An 18980-nucleotide genomic window follows, 5' to 3' on the forward strand; every position below is an offset into this window, starting at 1 on the left:
CTTCTGATACTTGTTGGCAGCGTTTGTCATGTGATGCAATACCATATCTCTAGTGTTTCGTTAAGTTCTTGTTTAATTATATTATTAATTTAGATTTCTTTTTACAGACATAACTGCAAGTGCTTATACTTCTCTGTGATATTAATATGTGACGTTTCAAGGTTTTATTTGGCAGTCTTTAGGATTTTATTATTTTTATTATCAATTTACATTAAAAAAATTCCGATTGACGCCATGCTTTTGAGGTACATTCCAATGCCTGGCTTCACGCGCTTTCCTTGTTATTTATCTCTGCATGATGTGCAACATGATGAAAATGAATTCTACTTAGGAAAAAAGTATATCTGACGGACACAAATCGATGGTCATGTCCATTTGATCTATTAATTCACCAATCAAATTACAGCTTTCATATTGCTGAAAGTGAAAAACGACGTTCGGAGCAGATCGCTACTTACAATAACTCCCCTTAACACGATATGTAACGTTTCATCTGATAGGATACTAAAAATAACTAGACTGGGAATATCAAGGGCAACTCAAACACGAATGTTCTATCGGTGCATCTATTCCGTCATATCGAGATCCTGATTTTAATCAGATTGGCATGACGTATTATTAAATGATAATTACATAATAGGACTGCAATTTTGTTCAATAATCCATCGATCTGATTAAAATCAGATGTCCACTGTTATACATGAAGATCTGACTGCAAGCACTTAGGGATCATTTTCTGGTAACCTATGTTATTACCATAATCGCTAACTTTATCATCCAATCAGATGAAGTCTTATATCTTTGCGTTTGGAAACTGAGCAGTGTGGATGAAGAGCATCAATATGTACCAAACGATTTAATTTATTTTCAGATTTTTGAAAGCTGCATTTTCGTTAGCTAATTCAAAGGTCACCAGAACATGACCCCTAAGCGGTCGTCGTCAAATCTTCAAGTAGGACAGCTGAGATCTGATTTAAATCAGATTGATATTCCACTAGATCGTAAGATTAAGGAACCCCTCGAAGAATAAGCGAAACACTTTTTATGCTATAATCTTAGATATGAATTATTATTATATTCTCATTTTCGTATCAGTTAACTTTACATTGCCAGAATTGTGCAGTATTTTACGATATCGAACACTTTCATATAGCATGCATGTGCACGAAACGTGTGCCCAGTAGTAGTGTATTAGGAACTAATTTGTAAACAAATCATGTAGACTCATGTGGTAGATGCTTTACGTTTTGGTTGATTAAATTTGTTTCTGAATGAACTAAAGCATATGTTTCATGGACTGCCACAACCAACTGCTTTGCAATATTCCACGTTAACGTTTTTGAAACAATGTTTCAGATTTAGGCTAGCGATAGACGCCGTAAAGGACATAACATTGCTGTGATCTCTGCAAAGAGCTTGCAAGTGATAAAGCATACACGTGTCTTCTTTAGCTGGTAATAAAAATGGTAAAAAATACACTTACAGTTTTACATCCTGAATTTCCTCACAATGTACTTTCTTAGTTCTGCAAATCCGAATTACAAGAACTATGTCATGGGTTCTAATGCTTGATTACACATTTCAAAATTGCAATGTAGGTTCGACAACATTCCAGGTGCAATAACACCCTCCGTACTGCACTCAAAATGAAATGAACATTATATTCTTTAGCGTCTTTTGATAATTATAATTGAAAGAGCTCACATATTTCCCACATTATGATTCCAGATATTCAATGAAAGAACAGAAAAACATATGCGGATGAGTCAAGACTCCTCCCTCGCTCCTCAAATGAGATGTACTTCATGTCGAATTAACACAGATAAAACCAGTCCATAATCAAGAAATTTAGTGAAATTTACAAAAATATAACAAAAAATGCAGACCAAAAATCGAAAAGTTGTTGTAATGCGCATTCATTCACAATATGACTCTGAATTTCAACTTTAAGTAGACCTAAACGACAAATCCTTTTGAGAGTGACGTCGAGCGCGCGACTAAGTTCAAATTTCGCTGGGCTGATTATATGCTCATTAATATTATTGTTGTGCACTGATGATTCTGCGCTTGTGTATTTAGTTTGGAATACAACATAAATTCAATTACTTTGTTTCTTGTAGTGTATTTTTTAAAATATAATTAAGCCTTAGGTAGAATAAGAAAATTAGAATATAATAAAAAGGTTAATGCATTAGTATGGGAAAATATTAACTCTTTTTGTCGGATGGATATACTGCACTCCCAAAGTCGTGCAGTATCCATCCGAAAAAAAACTCGTTCATATTTTCCCATACAAATGCAGTAACCTATTAATCGCTATGCCAACATGTATAAATCTACTAATTAATTAGCTAATTTATTTTCACTTACCTGTTCCATAGCCTAGAAAATAAGATAGCTTTGTTGGATGTTTCCACCCTGAGTGAACGAATTAACTGTGCCAATTATAAATATTACCAACAAAAACAATATAACTTATTGCATGGATAAAACGTTAAGAGTGCGCGTTGTTACGTCATTAAAATAATAATAATAATAATAATAATAATAATAATAATGAGGACTTTGTATAGCGCCTAATCTGTACAAGCTCTAAGCGCTTTACAACATTAGATAACACTTATAACATAAACAAAAACATCTAATGATATGATTACATAAAACAAACACCATGAAATTGGAAAACATAAAAACATGCTGAAAATATTTAAGGATGGAAACATTATTAGGTCTTTATGTATGTTCTTGCAGTCGAAATAGGTGAGTTTAAAGAGCACTCTTGAATGGGATCACTGTGTCCTGGTGTCTAGGTTCATTGGGCAATTCGTTCCACGCTGCTGGGCCCTGATATGAAAAAGAACGTTGTCCACATGACTTCGTTTTCATAGTGGGAAGAATGAGTATACGATTATCAGAAGAGGAGCGTAAGTATCTTGCTGGTATCTACACATGGGTGCGGTTGGTTAGGTATTTGGAGTCCATCAGTGAAATGTAGCACAGAGAACAAATTTTGTGTTTGATTCTGGATCGAATGGATAGCCAGTGTATGGTACAGAGCAGAGGGGAAATGTGCTCTGATCGTGGTACTCTAAGTATGATCCGAGCAGCTGTGTTTTGAACTTTTTGAAGTTTCTGGAGTAGATATTGAGATAAACCAGACAGAATTGAGTTACAATAGCTCAGTCTTGGAAATAACGTTCTCCTTAAAAATATCATGCCTAAATACATTTAAAGTTGTTCGGACAGAAAATAAATGCCGTCATAATGTTTACACCTCGTTGGTTTAATTATTACCAGTAATTCATCGAAACACATTAGATATAACCATGTATATTAACAGTAAAATGACTTTAATTATTGTAAGGTAGAGGACTACTTACTTTACTCTGACATTTTTCATCGATGAATAAACCTCAACATCAGACTGTAGTAAGTAGGTATAAATGAAAAAAAGGGAGGATAATGAAGTGCAGCCTTTTAATGTGACTCACTCAATTGGAATTTACATAATGGGAAGAATGGAATTTTGTCACGGATAAAAAAAATACCACATTTCTACATCTTATTTTATAGCCATATTTTTTAAAAACAAAATACGTTGTCTAGATTTCTACAATGATACCAGCTTTTGAAAAACGAAATAAAAATGACTGGTCACCGTGTTTCAGAAACACCTATGTCAAATTTTTATTTTTGTTCTCTTTCTTCTGCAGAGCGTCTAAATAAGTTAAGTGAAATTAATGGTCTTGTTTTAACTGGCAATGAAAATTCTCTAAAGATTTTGAAATTTATATTGTTCCAGTGTTGAATTACCCATCAGAGGTATTGGGTTTTCACCATGTTGACGCCAATGAACTTGTACCAGGAATGTTTTTAAATATTTGGTACACAATAAAATATCTACCTCTGACGTCGGTGCATACGGTGAACTTGGGTTATTTATTGAAGGCCGGTTAAGTTCGTTAAATACTGGTTCAGAATTAAAACGTCTGCATATATTATAGAACTACGGTATAAAGGCAATTATAAGTTGAAAATGTGTGTGTGTGTGTGTGTGTGTGTGATTTGGATTTTTAACGCAGCTTTGACAATTTTTCAGTTATATCGATACGATGTCCGCAGTGTGGCAGTTTATAGTGATTTCTAGCACTGGGGCATCATGCCGCAGTGGAAAATGAATCCAATAATATCAACTGGGGTACACACCTAAAAGAGACTTTAAACATATTTGGTTTTAGGTAAAGTGTGGATGTTTCCTGATTCAGTAAATTGCTCAAAATTTATTCAAATTTTTAAATAAAGAGTTACAGATGCTTTTTCTATCAGACTGGAATAACAAATCACAACATTCTATTTATATAAAAAAACCACTATCTATGTATAAGCATATAAAAATCTACTTCGGATTCGAAGATTATTTCAAATACTTGCATAACCATAAACATCGATATAGAAGAGATATAGAGATATGGAAGCAATAGAATCGACCGAAATGAAAGATGTTGCATTTTCTGTGCCAACCATGATATTGATGATGAATTTCAGTTTTTATTTTAGTATGTCCTACTTTTTATTTTAGTATGTCCTACTAGCTTGCGTATAAACCTATGTCGAAAGTACTTATAGAATAAACCACCAACGCACAAATACATTGAATTGTTCACTTCCAGAAATAAGAAAACAGTATGTTCACTAGCGAAATTTGTTTATGAAGATTTTAAAATAAAAGACAGGTTAATATTTATAGAGTAATATATTACAAAGATTATATATATTTGTCCGTCCTTTCTTCTCCATCTCTTGATGATTACCGTTTTGAATTTTCTGTTTAAGGTTGCACATATAGCACTTGATAACAACACAGTAGTTGTAATATGTATTCTAACAGCATGTAAATGTTTATGATAATAGACTATTGAACTACTGAATCAGGGACCGTTTACACGAAGACAAAAATTATCCGCCACTTATAAACTTTCAGTGTTGCTTTCGAGCCTAATATATTTGGATCAATGCTGTTTCTTTTTTTCTCTCAATAGGTTTAAGTTTTACAAACATCTGTAACATCCTTACAATCACTGAAAACAAAAAAAACTTGTAAAAATACGAATCAAAGGTACGTGATCTGAAAAACCACAGGCAGAAAGATCTCCGATGAAAACAGAAAGATGTAATTATGCTGCATAAACTGTTAAATCACACTGTTCCTTACCTGTTACAGCTCAAATTTGTTAATTTTCTGACTCTGATACACACAAGATAGGGACAATTCCAACTGAAGCTAAGTACGTGTATGGTATGCTCGTTTTCTGTTCAGTTGAATGAGTTCACCGTTTCGTAGACCTTCGATTTTGACCACTGACCTGAATTTTAATCTGCTCTTTATCCTGCCATCAGTAAGGTGGTAGGTAAGCGTGTACTTAAGTAAGTATGCAAAACAAGAAAGAATGGTAAGGAGCAAAGAAGGAAGAAAGGACAAAAGTATATATGTCATCAAATTAGTAAATGAGTAAGTCAGTAACGAAGTAACTTAGTACATATAAGTAAGTGTAAGAAAGAAAGGAAGAAAGAAAGATAAGAGAGAGAGAGAGAGAGAGAGAGAGAGAGAGAGAGAAAGGGATTGAAGCCGGCGGTATTTGAACAACGACAATAACAAAGAAAGAAAAATAAGAAGCAACTGATTGGACAACAGGATGTAACCAGGAACGGCCTCAGCAAACACGGGGCCCGGTTTGGATCCTTTTGGAGGGATTCCCTGGAATTACGCGCGGGGCCCCCTGTGAGTACGGCATTTGAAAATAAACTTTTAAACACTTTTATGTAATAGTGAACTTAAAATTTTACTTCCATCGCTTTAAAATTACTTTCTCTCAAAAGATATATTTTTAAAAATTACTAACGCGCGGGGCCCCAGTGAGCGCGGGGTCTCATGGGGTCAAATCGCTCCAATCGGCCTAAAGCAGACCCCGCATGCAACGTTTAACTCTATATGTAATGGAAATAACTCTGTAACTTTAATGTCAAGTTTAATATTTTGATGGCTGTGTATATCCACATTGTTTAAAGATATCTCGGGAAGAAATGCCTGGCCGGACTGGAGCACGAAACTTTGATCTCCTTCGTTCTACATTGGTGATCTGCTATCTGGGCTATCTTATATTAGTATGAAGGGCATTTTCTCTTTTTCATTTTAAAGTCACGTCCCCATTCTCCCATTCATTCATCACGTATACTTAATCTTCAGGAAAGAACGTGTTACTATCCGCATCCAATGCTCGAAAAGTTATTCAAGCTGCAAAATAGGCCGCCCCAGGATCATGTGCCGGGGAAACGTGATGCAATACTACCATGTGATGAGACTCTTTATCTTCGTGGGACGACAATCTGTACAGTAGGATAATTTGGGTCAAGTGGAGTGAATTTGCGTTGTATTCTAAATGAACACCTAAATGGATAGTGATACTGTTATAAATCGAAATTATGCCGACAACAAATATTTTGTCTGAGAAGTGAAATTTATGTATTTGATGCCCGAAATTCAAATCCAGATATAAAGAGATAAATTATAAATCTCTCTCTCTCTCTCTCTCTCTCTCTCTCTCTCTCTCTCTCATATACGTTCGCTCTATTGGTTACATTCTGCTATGCTGGATTACCCATAGAGGGTGTCGATAGGTCCCATTTTCTCGGCATGATATACTTATTAATGTGTCAAAAGTGCTGTTCAAAGCAACAATAACAACAAAATAGGAAACTGCTGGCTGTCGAGCGGATCTTCAGTTTGGCAGATAATGTTTTCGTTGTTCTGTCAACCCTCCCCTATGTTAATGTTAGAGATCACGAAGGTCACCAAAGGCGATCACAAATTCTCAGATGGCGTTTTCGGGTCAAATGTATAAAACATATCTTGTTATTGCTTGTTGGTTGCTGACTATCGTTCACAAATCAATACTGTTTAATAGTGCAATGTAAATACCAGTTTATTGAAGGTATATACGGGAATTAATTTCTTACCAAAGGTATAGAACATATTCATAACTCAGGGATAAATCAAACTTTTACAGGAACAAAAATAAGAGAAAAATTACATTTTCCAAAGAGAGCACATGTTAATGACGAGTAATGGCTAAAGATGAGAAGGAGCAAGAACCAGAACGGAAAATTCCACAACGCAGCACTTTTATGTTACAGTGAATAACAACAGTACATGTCAGAACATTTTAGTGCCAAACTTGGCAATTAATAAGTAAACATTTAATGCCACCCTAGCCTACCTCTAATGATTTTGTTTTCTTCATTTCACTATACTAAGAATTTCTCTATCTTAATGTTACAACTTTAAATATATATATATATATATATATATATATATATATATATATATATATATATATATATATATATATATATATATATATATATATATATATATATATATACTGAAGCCATTCTAATCACCAGACACAGACTTTCTTATTCACATCCTCTACCTGAAGCACTACATATCAGCAATGACATCATTAAATTTAAACAGTCAGTACGAAACCTTAGAGTACAAAGAAATGAGCATACGTTCCCCCCCCCCCCCGCCCCCGCTCAGTAACCTTCACTGGCTATCCGTTCGATCCAGAATCAAACATAAAATCTGTTCACCATGCTAAATTTCGTAGTCAGGCTCCGGTCCAATATACCTATCTGGCCACACCCATATTTATACCCCGTTTAGAAACTTACGCTCCTCTTCCGGCACTCATATTCTCATTGTTCCCACTGTTTAAACGATGACATACCGGCAAGTTTCTTTCGCGCACCAGGGACCATGTATGAGGAACGAATTACCCATATATGTTAGACACAATGACACTGTGATCTCATTTACGAGTTCTCTTAAAACTCACTATTTCAACTACAATAATAGAACTAAAGACTTAATGACGTTTACTTCCGTATTTGTTGTAAGTGCTTCTTTAAAAAATTTCATGGTCTATGTTTTGGGTTATCTTGGCATTGTATATTTTTTATGTGTTATCTAATATTGTAAAGCGCTTAAGAGCTTCTAAATATTAGGCGCTATACTATACTAATGGAAGTGAAAATATGATTTTATACCTGAACACTATTGTGACAGGACGATGACCACAACAACGCGAAAATGCATTTGTTTTAAACATTTAATGGAAATTAGTCATTAGTCAATTGTTCGAAAATAAGACTCATCTTCTAAAACATGAACATTGGAAACGTTTATTCAAATCTGAATAATGTAAGAACGTAGAAAATATAACTTCCTCGAGTACTGAGCCCAGGACGTATAATACCAATAGTAAGCAACATTTGCGGGCTTGGAAATAATACAACTTTTATGGCTGATTTTGAGTTCGAGATTTTGCGTCACACAGTTAAAAAGTACGTGACTTGTGTAACGTCACTTGTTTTCAGATGAGAGTAAAATGTAAATTTCGCTTTTAGTTTTATGATGTCCAAGTCGGATCAACTGAGCTTATTAGGAAATAAGTCTCACATTCAATTACCGCTCCAGCTATAATGTTTATGCATAATTCTTTACAAATGATTATTTTTGTAGCATTCGACATGCGATGTCTATTATTTAGATAATGCTGTTTGTACGACATTACAATGCCCAATGATTTTGCTGTTGATAATGTATATCATGCAACAACTTCAGGCTCAGTGTCCTCCTGATTCAACAAGCACGAAATTTCATCTTAGGTTCAAGGTCTACAATTTGGACAGCGTGTTAGCTAAAACATAAACAAGTTACAATTATTGATTTTTTAAACTTTTGTTTGCTGCTGAATGTCAACGATAACTGTTGTCACATGAATAGAGGCAGCTATTTTAAAAAGATTTGATAATAGATGTAATCTGCTCTTTCTCAAAATATTTTTTTTCTTTTTCTTTTTTGTTTGGCATTTGGTTTTTAATGTCTTGTCCAGACTAGGACAATAATAGTTATATATTAAAAATCTATTCAGTGACAGATGAAACTTGGCCAAGAATGTTCAATTAGAGCATAACATCTTTAAAAGAAAGATTGTAATCATGTTGAGTTCACCTGCCATGACCTTGTGAATATATTTTGTTTATTTCTGCATTCATCCGTGAATTCTGTGATTTTAGCAAACCTGCGGTCTAGTTCGATAACAGACGGTGCAGTCAAATTTCGATAGTCACCTAGTTTCGGTTTGCAATAAACACTGACTTATCCCTGGCTTCTCCATCGTTTCCATACATGTATTATGAGTGTGATGAGAACTAAAGTCACTAAATAGGTTATTTCATCATTATATTTAAACCCAGGGGTTTGACATAAAATCTTGTAAACTTTGTTCAAGAGTTTAACAGGTACTGTATGGGTGGCACTGAATATCAAACAGAAACAAGGTGATGTAGGGTTAGACAGTGACATTTCCCACGTTTGACATTTAAGAATATTCATGTGGAAAATAATTGATAATTCCCACGTTTTATATGGAAAACTATTGATAATTCCATGTTTCATATGGAATAATATTGATAATTCCTACGATTCATATGGATACATATTGATAATTCCATGTTTCATATGGAATAATATTGATAATTCCCACGATTCATATGGATACATATTGATAATTCCATGTTTCATATAGAATAATATTGATAATTCCCACGATTCATATGGATACATATTGATAATTCCCACGATTCATATGGATACATATTGATAATTCCCACGATTCATATGGATACATATTGATAATTCCATGTTTCATATGGAATAATATTGATAATTCCCACGATTCATATGGATACATATTGATAATTCCCACGATTCATATGGATACATATTGATAATTCCCACGATTCATATGGATACATATTGATAATTCACATGTTTTATGTGTACAAATATTGATAACTTCCACGTAGTACATGGCACAAAGATTGATAATCCCATGTTTCATGTGGAAAAATATTGATAATTCCTACGATGTATGTGGAAGAATTCCCACGATTCATGTGGAAAAAAATATTTGAAGGATGCCAATTCTTGAACCCAATTTGTTATTTGGGATTTAATTTTCAGACAATTGGAATATCACCCACCCCTCCTTGTCCTAGCTGCCTACCCCGTTTGCTTACAGTGTTGGCCTTTTAAGATCTCTTTTCGGAGAGAGAGAGAGAGAGAGAGAGAGAGAGAGAGAGAGAGAGAGAGATTTCAGTGACATAATTATTTATCACATTAATAAGTTTAGTATTACGTTATGATACAACTTACCGTGATTATCGTGCGATCAAAGCGTTAACACTTAGCAAGAGAATATCTTCCTGCTTCCTCTAAAGTATTTTTAACTTGCACATAAATATAATGTTTTTTATACTCTCTACCTCACATTCGGCTTTCAAGTCATTTTGAATGTAGCACAAGAGGGTATATGCTGGATTTTGTCAGTACAAATTAGTCTAATGCCATATCCGTAAAACGACTCGCACTTAAACTACAACAATACAGCAGCGGCTAAAGGGAAGTACAACGCTTTCCACACATCAATATCAATATCGGAATGAGGTACTTGTGGTCACGTACCGAAGCCAATATATTACTTGTGACTATTATTAGTAACGACGATTATAGTGAGCAATTTGAGAACGAGAGTTACAGAGTAGAAAAGACTGTTGACTTCACGCATGCCTACAGGCCTTGTTTCATTCAAGGAACAGTAATTTGATCTTGATTGCTGATCATGCGCTCTGTTGTGAACTAGTTTCGAGGAAGATAACTCGAAATTGAGATATAGCTAACTAAGGTTCTCGTGCGACTGAGAATAAGTCATTATAGCAAACCACATTCGATCGCCGGGCGATCAAGGAGCGTAGCGGCTTGTCGCCCGTGAGTTGCAATGATGTCACGAAGTATGTCCGACTTGAATGTTACACCGTCATTTTCGTTATGTTGAGAAATAACTTCAGCTGTAGTTGCAGAAATGCACGTACATTTAATGGGTATGGTGATTCGTCTCTGGCGGAGTGCATCACATATGTTGCGATAAACATGGTCGAAACTGTTCCGATAAACGTTGCCTCCTTCCGCCGCCTTTAGTGCCATGTGAACCAAAACTGCCTCGAATATCGTTTTCAGAGGAGGCAAAATACATCTGAAGTTTCTTTCTCGACTTATATGAAAAGGCCGGGAATGTTTCAATATTAACTACGTCAGGCGTTAAACTAATACTATCCTGGTTAAGTCTCGGTTTATTTTTTTCCATTTAAGAATGATTCTAGCCATAATAAAAGGGCAGTATTTTACCGGACAAAAGATCCAGAGAACTTACACTGACGACTCACTTTCTTGTACTTCTGGTCATGAGTGTGCGTTGATTCAACATAAATCAATGTGTAAATTCACAATGAAGTTTCAAACTTCCTACACGAAATATTTAAACAGCCTCGTTTTGAGTTGACATCAAAGTAATATTTTTTTTGAATTTGGACGGGTACAATGTGATAATTTATAAATAATTTCCAGGTTCAAGCCTTAAATTTCTATATTTACTGCTGTTACATTTTGCATATTGTTTGGAATATGGGGTTAAAGATATGTTTAACAGGCACTTTGCAATATTTTGGTGGCATATTGTTTTGAAGAAATGCGAACATCACAGGGAGGGGGAGGGACAAGTTGATTGTAGACTGTTTTTAAAATTGAGTGAGTCTGTCAACAGCTGTATACTTTAAAACAAAGAAACTATGTGATATTCAGGCATTTCCAAAATTTTATGAAAAGGCCATAAAAACATTTCTTTCATATATATGACCAATCGTCCTCGACTGTAGTTTATAGTTCCCCTCATATTAATTTGCTCATAAATATAAGAATACTTAAAAAAAGTGAAATATTAAAGCATGTTATACAATATAAGCATATTTCAACAGAATGAAAATGTTAATACATTTTATACAATATTAACATACTTCAACAGAATGAAAATGTTAATACATGTAATATAATATTCATCTTATAATAAAAGTCTTACTGTCAAAAATCATCAAGTAACAACCTGAAAGTTTATTACAATTAAGCAGGCGATCATTTCTATCGAAATAACATATTTGGCATCTGAAAGGTAAGAAATAGGAATGTAATCTGTCAACTGCTGCCTTAAATTTTACTAATATTGTCATCGCCGCCAGTGACATCACAATAGGTAAGCCGCTACTTCAGAAGCGTGTCTCACCGCCGGTTTGGAAAGCAATGACTCGTTTAATATGAAACTCTATTTTAGACAAAGCGCGTCAATTCAAACTTTGAAATTTGTCTTAAAAAGGTTTCACCTTTTTCTTTATCCAAAAACCTGATGTGCTGGTTGAGTATTTTGCAGATGAAATGGATGGAATTCAGTATTTATACTTACCTAAACCTGAAAGCAAAAGTTATCCCTAGGTCAGATATGTATAATTTCTGGTATTCCGTTTGCATATGTACCGAATCCATAATGCTGTGCTAGAAGCTATCAGGTGATTTGTTACAAAAATAGATCTTACTAACGCAACCAAAGACATTTTCAATAGTTTTTTTTTTTTTAAATAGAAATATTCCTCTCTTCCTTGAGGATAGCTTTGTCAGTAGTGCGTGGGCGAAATCATGAGCCCATACTATATTATTTTCTTAAATTTGTATTACCATCTTCTATAGGAGTACGGGAACACGAGAGCACCTTGCCCTACTTTCCAAAACAGTAATATTTTGCTGATGCTGCTTTTAAATAACTCTTGTTTGAAAGTAACAACAGGAACGCAATGAGCACACTTCTAAAGCTCGACCAACGCCCTACAGGGATAATTAGGACTTCAGATTTTTATTACTGATCCGAGTTCGAGACTTCTACACCCCTCTATGACTTTGACCTTACAGCAAAATCCCATGAATGTATAAGAATTGCCCGCGTGCATTCAGATGTGAGATAATTTTTGCAAAAGGTCTCACGATGGTGACACTTCGTAAAGTCTTGTACATGACCGCGCACATAAATGTATTTTCTTTAATTTAACTGCCCACAATTCAATTGAAGGTTTTGATTTTGCTCCGTTTATAGCTGTCCGTTTCTGCGTACCGAGTCTTCGAAAGTTTTCCATATCCGTATAATTACAATTATGATGCCGTAATATGCAAAAATATAGCAAATAACTTACTTACCTTTTTGAAGCTTTTTCTTTCCTGAGAAAATACCTCTAAGTTTTACCCCCAAATTACGAGTGGCTCTCTCGGAGTAACCCTATTTTTCTCAGCAATCTTCCAAGGCGAGACTAAATTCATTTACAAGTTCTGAAAGTACTCACGCCCTCTATCTCAGTTTCTGATTGGATATCGCTATGAACCGATCCAACTTAGCGGACAATGTCCACCTCGCTGTCTGTCAACGGGGTACGAATAAGAACACGTCTCGTTCACCCCGCGGGCTTCCCTCTGATCTTAGAACTAAGATGTAACACATAGGTGTGGTAACTACAAGCCTTCGTCAACTCAAGTGTCCGGTATTCTGGCTGGTTACGGTAACATTGCGTAAGAGATCAACACTAGCCTGCGGTCATCTTGAGACATCAAACTCATGGCCGCAGTAATATTTCCAAGACAGTAGATTATAGCTTATACATGACTTTATAGCTGGGCTCATTAAACATGACAGAGCAAAACTGTCCTCGTCAAAAGAACGACCAATATATATGTTAGCTAAAGGAATAAATCGCTGATTAACTTCAATCTCAAGAGCTCTCTTTGACACACATCTGGTAACTGTACAAGCAGGATATAACTCAGGGATTTCACCCTCAATTGGATAAACCTTTCAATCCAGTAAGGTTTGTCAGTTACAAGTAGATTATCCACAAACGTATCTCCAGCTTGGTCATTGTCTAGTAATACATGAATGCCATCGATAAGCAAAAAAAATTAAAAATCGAACTTTATGAATCAAGGAATAGTCATCAGCTCTACGAACAGTATGTTCCAAAATTTCCACCATTTTACTCACCAAGGTAGGTATCAACATCTTATGGACGCAATTCTTGAACTCATCAATTAATATTTGTTGTCTGCGGTTATCGTAATCTTGATCAACCTTCTTGGCCGAGAACTCCTATCAAATAATTATTTTTTTTCCCTTGGAAATTCGATATGGGTTTATCCAGTTTCTTTTCTACAATTCCAAACCTTTATCGATATGCCTCAGGTAACAACTCATAACCCTTCAAGATACTTTCCTCAACTACATCATAATCAGCACTTTGTTGTTCACAGTGAAGTGTAGACTTCACGATCTTTGCCAATAAGTATACTTTATAATAACAAGGTCCAATGCTCTCTTTACCATTTCAAGTTTAGAGAAAAAACTTTTTCAAAATGAGAAAAGTATTGATCTACTTTTTAAAAAAATAAAACGAGCGGGATTCGAATTTAATATTTCTGGTAACATCAAAACCTGAATTTGTACGTAAAGGACTGGAGTGTGCGCCGCCAGCCAGTTCTAATTATTTTAATTTCAATTGTATTTGCCTTTCTTCTTTCGGAATTTGCATTTCCCTTTCTTCTTTGTCAGTGCATCTGCCAATCTTCTCTCACTCTCTATCTCTGCTATCTCTTTCCTTTTCCTCTCGGAATTTGTATTTCCTTCTCTTTGTCTCTTTGCAATTGCATTTGCCTCTTCCCTCTTTCTCCCTCTCCTATTCCTCTTTCTGAATTTGTAATTTCATTATTTATTGTTGTAGCTGAAGCTTTGTTAACGCTATTTCCTTTTGCCTTTTTTAACTGCAATTCTTTCAGTTTCCTATCAAAACCATATACAGACTTAATAATCCACTCGAGATAAATTTTTTCTTCTTTACAATGATTCTTTGCCAACAAATACTGTACCAAACTATTTTTATTTCGTGTTTCTTTAAAGATGATTTTATTTCCAAAATATCAAAATGTCGTGCAAGCGCCATTTTTCAAAGACTCTACGCATTCGTCTTTGGAACGTGAGACAGTGTTCACTGCAATATATGTCATTGTGAATAGTTTCATTTAAGATTATTTTACTTATGTGACATTAAAATCTTTACCAGGGACAACGAAAATTCCGCTATAAAGTCAATTGAAGTTTTAAAAGCAATTCAAATTTCTCAGAATTATTTTGAAAGAAAATCGGTTCCCAGATGAGCCTCCAATATCTGTTATGGCTCAATGGTCTTAAAATAAGTAATAGGAAAAAGAGACCAACAAAACAAGACAAATAATTTATTTGGCTTGAATACAAAGTAAAAATTTAATAGGAACTTACAGTATTGTGAATTAAATCCCAAATAATCCTGAAAGTTATATGACAAGTCCAAAAGTTTTTAGTTTTCTTAATGAATTCCAGTAGTCTTCCTAATGAATTCCAATCTTGAAGGTGTGAATGTGCCTATAGTCTTGAAAGTGCCGATGTAACATTGCCATTGATGTATCACAATGATAAAATTCAGATTGTCATTGAATGACATCAGAATAATGCCAAATTAATGTTTTAGTGTACTTGTCAATGAACATTTTATAATTCTAATGATAATATTTTGGACATTTTCCCATCAGATTAACAAACAAGGTGTGTTCTAGAAACGTCTAAAGTCATAATCAAAGCTAGGTCATGAACGCAAACCCAAGTACACATATATTTATAACTTACAAACAGGACCAAAACCAGATGCGTAACAAAAACTCAATCCTCAATCATTGACAAAAGTCATGGGCACAAAATAAATTAAATATACATAGCAGATGATACACATGCATCTGATATTTACGCGATGTTATGTATATTTATATTGTGTATTTAGCGTTTGTCCATGGCTGTAGATTGTAATGATCATTTTATAAACAACATATTACATAGCTAACTTTTGCTCATGATTATTGATTATTGATTACAACCTAGATAACATTTGTAAATATGATTTGAGTTCAGGATATTGGTTTTTCCCTTGAAAATTACTGGTCTACCTGATATTTCGCATGTTCTTTACTAAAATTTAAATGCGAGAACTGGCCCTATTTACAGCTTAGAATGTTCTGAAATCAACGTTTACTCTCATCCTCCTATTATTTTGTCTTAGGTTTTTACGTTAGGGTTGTTTACATCGGAATTATTTATTACTATCTTAACTTCCCTCAAGTGGAATCTGTCACTTAGTTCTGTTAAGTTATAATTTGTGAGGATATTTTTATTTAAGTTATTAGGTAGAAGTACAAAGTGCTCATTGACTTTTTTTACTAAATCACTATTTTGGGATAATTGTGAATTTATCCAAGGACATTCAAGATTATATCAATGTGATACATCAAGACTGTTGACACCTTAGCACATATAAGGCAACCGAAACATTTTGTATTATGAGGAAATATATTTCTTGAAATTTATTAAACATTTTGGTTCAGATTTTTTATTACTTGCTTTAAGACCATAGTGTTATAACAGAAACGTGGGGGCTCTCGTCTGAATACGAATGTCTTTAGAATATTTTAGAGAAATTAAAATTGATTAAAAAAGTTAAATTCACTTTGTTTTAGATGTTTCTAAGTCCCTGGTAAAGATTCACATATTTGAGAAATCTTAGTCAAACCAGCTAGCATTTACAATGTCAGCTAAAATTGAGAACTTTGTTTTAAATCCTACCTTTGAACGGTAATAATCCTTAAATAAATTCTAGTTCCTTGAGCTTACCAGATATAATATTCTTTCTGAAGCGAAGCCTTCTTTAACGAAAGCAGAAATAACAAATATTTTGGTGCAGTATTTAGTGGACGAGATTTTTATAAAAGTGTTTTTGATTTGATTTGTAAGCTTGTATCTGCATTTAAAAAGCCAAGTTGGAATTAAACATAAGAAAACTTCACCTTCAGATAAAATGATGTAAATACTACCAGAAGAGAGAAGAGCAGATACAGCAAACGCAGATACAGAGAGAGAGAGAGAGAGAGAGAGAGAGAGAGAGATGCAAGAGCAAGTGCAAAAAGAAAAAAGGATAAAGGGAAAAGCATTGTAGAATGAACGAATAAGAACTGCCAGGAGGAAAGCACTCTTTTCTTTTACACGCAAGTTCAGGTGTTGATGTTACCAGAAATATTAGATTAGTATTTTATAAAGAAAAAGAAGTTGTTCAGTACTTTCCTCATTTTGCCAAATTTAATAAACTTGAAATGGCCATGAGAGCACTGGAAATTATTACAAAGAAAACTTATAAGCAAAACTCATGAAGACTACATTTCATTGCCAGTATAACAAAATGCTGACTGTGGTGTGGTTAAGGAATGCATCTTAAAGGGTTATGTGTTGGTGCCAGAGGTATATCTACGGATGTTAGGAATTCTAGAAAAGAAACTGGATAAACCCATCTCGAATTTGCAAGGGAAAAATAGTTATTATTCGATAGATGGTGCTCACTTGATCAAGATTACGATAACATCAGACAACTCATATTAGTTGAAGTGTTTATGAATTACATCCAAAGTGGTGTCAAGACATATCTTGATGAGTGAAAGCTCGGAAATTATTTTAGAATGCTGCTTGAACAGCTGATGACTATTCTTTGACTCGCAAAGTTTCAATTGTCAGTAAGTCTACCACTCAGCACGTTTTAGTTCAGAAAATTAATCTCAGTCTCATACGAGTATTTCCAATTCCCAATCTGGAGAAAGTTTTAGAAATCAAGCTCTGATACGACTGATAAGAAATTGTTATCTCTTCCTACGTGCACCAATTGGAAGAAGAAGAGCATGTTATTTATGGTTAATACAGACTGAACAATAAGAAACAGAATACAGACAGAGCAATTCCAAATACTCTTAGTTCTCAGATGTCAAAGTCAAGGTCTTGTATTAAATGCAATGCATTTTTTGGGTCAAACAAACACCAGTCTGGTTTTATTATGGAGAATTAGGAATGATTCATGTCGAAAGGTTCTATATAACTGATTGGTGATTCTGCCAAGCATATCCCTATTAAACTATTAATGCAAACTGGAGCTTCTCATTTTCTTTATATTATTATCAGATACATTGCCTTTGTCTGAGAATTATTCTTTTAATGAAAGTGTTCTTTATCAGGGAGTAGAGTACGTCTTTGGTAAAGTTCCTCTCAACTGTGTCAATTTGTCATCAGACGTAATATCACAACACGTTCATTTGGACCAGTTACTTCTTTATCAATTGAGAGTATTCATTTATTGTTATACAAAGAGATAAAGTTATGGTAAGGTATTTTATCTGACAAGCCTTGTTTGGATCATTTATACCCATCTTGTGCAGTTACTAGAGTTAAGGCTGAAAAAGCTCTTGAGAATGATGTTGATCTGGAAATTATTCCCTTAGCTGATATAATTATCTGTCAGGCTTTTGATGAAGTCAGTTTTGCTCCTGGTTTTTATCCAGGAAGCGGTATTGATCACAGTGACCCATTCTTACCACTCATTCTCTCTGTTCTAATCAGTTTCATAAAGACAATCACTCATTGTCGAACAGGAACAAGATTCTGAGACCCCCTGCTTGTTTCAGAGGGTTATTAGCGAAACGGAAGTCACATAAGTACCAGTTTCTTATTTTGTGAATCATGTGGTCCTTATGAGACCATGGATACTATCTGAGCTACCGGCTGGAGACAAATGGTCAGTGAAAAATACAGCTGTTGTTCCGAAGTCATATCAACAGGAATTTCTTAGTCTAGCTGGTGAAACTCGATTGGCTGACCATTTTGGAGTCAATAAGACTGAACACAAGATCTTGAATCATTTTTATTTCCATGAAAATTGAACGTGATTTTTCTAAATTCTGTAGATCTTGTTAGATTGGTAAAACGGTAGGAAAACCGAAACAGAGGATATCTAAGGCTGATCTGCAACATATTCCTGCTTTTAACAAAACATTTAGCAGAAAAATGGTAGACTGTGTTTGTCCCATACCTAAGACC

At 34.5% G+C, this 18980-nt stretch overlaps 1 protein-coding gene across 3 annotated transcripts in view; it reads right to left on the bottom strand.

Moving 5' to 3' along the window:
• Positions 1-10732, bottom strand: part of LOC149803349 (sulfate transporter-like) — a 123266-nt gene extending 112534 nt beyond the window's left edge. For 2 of the 3 annotated variants that reach the window (XM_089953051.1, XM_089953049.1), the window contains exon 1: positions 10283-10728. The gene's annotated coding sequence lies outside the window, so the exon portion shown is untranslated. Of the gene's footprint in view, positions 1-10282 lie in introns of all 3 variants that reach the window. The other variant, XM_089953054.1, reaches the window with a different exon arrangement.
• Between the last annotated feature and the right edge of the window lie 8248 nt (positions 10733-18980).

The sequence above is a fragment of the Sinohyriopsis cumingii genome, chromosome 3, assembly GCF_028554795.1.
Source record: "Sinohyriopsis cumingii isolate HCF-2022 chromosome 3, ASM2855479v2, whole genome shotgun sequence".
Lineage (NCBI taxonomy): Eukaryota > Metazoa > Mollusca > Bivalvia > Unionida > Unionidae > Sinohyriopsis > Sinohyriopsis cumingii.